General features: G+C 46.4%; 1 pseudogene; it reads left to right on the top strand.

Annotated features, from left to right (window-relative positions):
- Window positions 1-2,215, top strand: part of LOC107160374 — an 8,651-nt pseudogene extending 6,436 nt beyond the window's left edge.
- Window positions 2,216-4,997: the final 2,782 nt, after the last annotated feature.

Below are 4,997 nucleotides of genomic sequence, written 5' to 3'. Positions count from 1 at the left end.
AGGTTAACAGATCTGTTTGTTTACTTTCACCTTTCCTTTTCATTATATTTAATAATTCTGTTCAAGATAATGTAAATTGTGAAGAAAATTGTTTTCATTTAGTGCCTTCTGGAATGTTACATAATTTTTTCTTTATCCATTATTGCCAGAATTCCTATCTTCATCCCAGTGCCAGTGAAGACAAAGATAAAACCAATCTACAACTTCTGCAATAGCCATCACTGAACTGCTTGCAGAACTTGCCTGGACTATGTATCACTTGTAATGCATTGTGAACTCACTTGTATGCATTGTGAACTATCTGTGCAGCAACTTGTGATAGTGTTGGGGTATTTTTGCTGATGTTGTCATCAGTGGTACAATTTTTCCAAAAGGAGCCGTCAATTGGCTTGGTGTATCTTCCTCCCTTCTGCTTGTCATGGTCGTTCAGCTAAAATTTGGGGGCCAACAGAGGTGAGGCAAAGAACCTCACCCGCCCCCCGCTGGTACAAAGACCTATCCACAGGTGTGGCTGTATGCTGAACTGGTAGTCAATGACAGGTAAGATCCAATTGCAATGGTACCAACCTAAGACAGGAGGCTGACGCCTTGAGGTCAGCTCATCCGGTAACGGGTAAGGACCATATGTACTGTTGGACAGCCTAAGGCAGGCACGGTCTCTAAGCCACATGCTTGTTGTTTAAACAGAGAGGGGGAGATGTTGAGAGCCACAGCCAAGGGGCCCCAGCAAACTTCCAGCTGCCAGCTGATGATTGGCTCACAGCAGCCCCAGCAAATCTCTAGCTGCCAACTGATTGGCTCCTCTGCGGTGATGCTCATTGGGCTGTTTCCTCGCCCTTTCAGACCACAGAGCTGCTCATTGGGGGACTTTTTTGGCTCTGCCCATGCGACCCAGCCAATCGGCCTCAAGAGCAGGAGGAGTCGGGGAGGTTGAGAGGCTTGTGGGAAGCCGGTGGTGGCAGTTGGGCTCTGAGGGAATTCCTGAAGAGCTCGTGTGGTGTGGTGTGTGTGTTCTAAAAATAAAGTTTGTTTCTGCTTGACAAGTGGCTCGTGAATTGTGCCTAGCCAGACTGCGGCAGTTACCAATGTTAGCCAAATGTCTAGAGAGGGATGATAATCCCTCAGTACAGTTTGAAGCTGCTTGGGCACCAACTGATGCAGCCCAGGCCCTTCTGCAGACTAAGCTGCTGTGCAGTCTCCTGCAGCACCTCTTTTTCTGAGACCTCTTCATTTACCACATCAGCATGTTTGTGAGTAAGCAGTGTGGGCTTTGAGAAACACAGGTTATGGTCCTCTGTGTAGTGATTATGTCATCACCGGGACTTCTCAGACTCTCTGTCTTTCATCAGTCCCTCCATTCCCATCACCTTCCTTCAAATGTCACATGGGTCCTTGCCAATCTCTGCAGGAATAAGGACCTCCCACCACCTATGGAGACAGTTCAGGAGATTTTGCCAGCTTTATGTGTCCTCATATGCCCTATGGATAAATATTCTCATAGGCACTGTTTGGACTCTGTCATACTTGGCAGATGGGCTAATGAACAGGTAGAGGTGGTTATTGATTCAGGGGCTGTGCACCTTCTGAGCCACCAGGAAGGGAAAGTTTAAACTGCAGCTCTCAGAGCAGTTGGCAACACAGTGACAGGCACTGATGAGCAGACCCAGGTTGTTCTCAAGTGTAATGTCCTATCACACTCCCCAAATCTCTTATCACATCCAAGAGATGATAAATAAGGAAACAATATGGTTCCTTTCCACCATAACAGCAGGCAACCAGCAACAAGTTCAAGCTGCAATGGAGGCTGGATTAATCCCTGTAATTATTCATCAGCTTGCATAAAAACAAGCTTCTTGGGCATTAGCAACTTAACAATTAGTGACAGAAAAAATCAGGTGGAAAACCTTGTACAACAGAATGTAATTCCACCATTCTGTAATTTATCATTGTAAAAGATTCTTACAGCCCCCAGAATTGTTTCTCTCTTTGATTTTCAATACTTTATTATGTGTTTTGGCAGACTCTGCTTTGAGTTAAATTTTATTGGTGACCTCTCTGTTTCCTATACTTGGGTATTGATAATTTTTCTTATATCAGAAAAGATTTCAGTGATTATTAGCTTTGATTATTTTTCTGTTCCTTTTACTGCTATGTCTCCTTCTTACATTCCACCTTCTGCCTAAGTTAGGCTTCTTAATGGTGTTCCATATTGCTGTGATCGTTCTTCATTCTTTTTCATTCTTTGTTGTTATCCTTTGCTCCTCTGAGTGGTTAGTTTCAAATGCTAATTTGGAGCTCACTCAATCTTTTTTTCCGTTTGATTAAAACTGCTGTTGAAGCATTTTATTGTTCTAATTCAGTCATTGTATTCTTCATTTTTTGGATTTCTATTTTTTATTGTTTCTATTTTTTTCTCAAACTTGTCATTTTGTTTGTATATTGTTTTCAAAATTCCACTTTTTTATTCATATATTCTTGTAATTCACTGAATTTTAAGAGGATTAATCTTAATTCTTAACCTGACATTTCACAGATTTCTCTTGCTTGAAGGTCCTTTGTTGGAGTGTTGTTGGCTCCTTTTGAAGGATTCATAATTACTTGAGTCTTTGAAATTCTTTGGACCTTGTGTGTTTGGTTGGCATTGAAGAGACAGCTACCATTTATTTACCCAAGTCCTCTTTGGCAGCATAGACTTCCACCATTTGGTCTAGCCTGTGATTCTAGATGGTTCTTCTGGTCAGGACCCTGGGAGACCAAGCTTTCTTTTAGTACTATAGACGGCCTGTCCGCTTCCTTGGCTCTGAGTGAGGCAGGACAGGAGGCTGGGTGCTTGCTGCTCTCTCTCAAGACTACTGACAGGGCTCTACCATCATGCTGACCTGCTGGGTGGGTTCTGCAGCCACCTCAGAGAGTCCTGGTGTGTTCTCCAGCTAGTTGGAAGCAGTGTTGAGCTCAGCAGGTGAACAGGGTTGCTGGAGGAGCTCTGAAATGAGTTCGATTGCTGATTGGGATGGATATGACTTCCTGCTTTGCTTAGTAGAAATGCTTGGCTGGGGTTTGCCTCCTGGCCTAGGCAGGGCTTTGGAGTCAGCTTTGAGACTGGGGCTGAGCACTGTTTAGACTTCTGGGGATGGCATATCTAGACCCTCCTCAGCCAAATTTGTTGTGACCAACCTTTTCCCTGGGAAAGGTTTCAGGGTAGAGTCTGAGGTTGGTTCTGGAGGCTGGTTCTGTATGATTCAAAGCAGTTAAATATTACCACCACTTCTGAGAGTGACCAGCTCAGTTTTGCAAGTGGGCTATGCAGTTAGCCAGTGCTCTTTTTTTTTTAAAAAAATATTTATTTATTTTTTTTTTAGTTCTCGGCGGACACAACATCTTTGTTTGTATGTGGTGCTGAGGATCGAACCCGGGCCGCACGCATAACAGGCGAGCGCGCTACCACTTGAGCCACAGCCCCAGCCCTAGCCAGTGCTCTTGATCAGGCATCATGACTGGCAGGTCCAAAGAGCTAGCACTAAGACCTGCATGGGGGTCACTGTGAGCTTTGCCTTTGTGCCTTGTTTCCACTTGACCCCTGGTGGTGCAGCCTTGCCATTTCCACTGGGCTCCCCAAGAGGTGACCCCAGAATGGGTTTTCTAGGAAGTGTCTCTGGGTGCTGGCAAGCCAGGTGACTGCCACCTCTCTTCTATGGAGATACTGTGGTTTCTGGAAAATCTGTATGTGGTAAGGTGCCTACTTGGGGCAAGGGAGACGGCCAATGGGGACCATTTCTTCTCCCTTTCCATGCAAGTTTTAGCCCATTCTATGGCCACATAAATGACTTAGACTTATTCCCAATTGTTAGGTTTGGGGAGGCCATTCACCAGTGTGTTCTTGTCTGTGGAGCCTTCTATGGGGTGAGTAAAGCCTGGGACCTCCTTCCTATCCCACCATGCTGCTGGCGTTACTCTTGGGAATACTCTGGTTAGCTGTGATGATTGGCTTGCTCATAGTTTAGAGGATGAATCTGCACCTGTCAGACATCTCTTTGTATTTCTGTCAACCCATGCCTCTATCAGTCATGTAACTACTATGAAGCACCTGCTTTTAGACTCTGAACTACAGACAGTCAGTGACTGAAATCACCAAGGTAATGAAGGTAACAGGGACACAGAAAATGGACCTTCCTTTAGGAGACACTTCCCTGTGGTGGTGTGAGGGGAGCAGGAGCAGAACATGGCCTTCCCACAGAGCTCAGATGAGAAAAATCAGGGCCCAGAGGCTGAGGTGCTCAGAATTTGCAGGTCAGGACAGCAGAGGAAATGCAGCAACAGAGAGAGCCACAGAAACCTGCATAGGTCCCTGAGTGTTCAGCTGGATTTCAGCCTACAGCATGCATATCGGGCAAGGCCTGAGGCTGGAGGTGAACCAGAAGAGGCTGTGGACGGCTTCTCAGACAAGGGTGCCTCCAACAGCCAGAGTGGAGATCAAGCCCCAAGCCCCTGCTCCCAGGACTTTGATGTATGCCGCAGTCTGGCTGGGCACAATTCAGGAGCCACTTGTCAAAAGAAACGAACTTTATTTTTAGAACACACACACCAAACCACACAGCTCCTCAGGAAAAACCTTCAGAGCCCAACCGCCACCACCAGCTTCCCACAAGCCTCTCAACTTCCCCCACTCCTCCTACTCTTGAGGCTGATTGGCTGGGTCGCGTGGGCAGAGCCAAAAAAAGTCCCCCAATGAGCAGCTCCGTGGTCTGAAAGGGTGGGGAAACAGCCCAATGAGCATCACCGCAGAGGAGCCAATCAGTTGGCAGCTAGAGATTTGCTGGGGCTGCTGTGAGCCAATCATCAGCTGGCAGCTGGAAGTTTGCTGGCAGCTGGAAGTTTGCTTGGGCCCCTTCGGCTGTGGCTCTCAACATCTCCCCCTCTCTGTTTAAACAACAAGCATGTGGCTTAGAGACCGTGCCTGCCTTAGGTTGTCCAATAGTACATATGGTCCTTACCCATTA

Source organism: Marmota marmota, unplaced genomic scaffold (assembly GCF_001458135.2).
Source record: "Marmota marmota marmota unplaced genomic scaffold, marMar, whole genome shotgun sequence".
NCBI lineage: Eukaryota > Metazoa > Chordata > Mammalia > Rodentia > Sciuridae > Marmota > Marmota marmota.
Note: the sequence above shows the minus strand (reverse complement) of the source record. Positions and strands in the feature narration are given on the sequence as shown.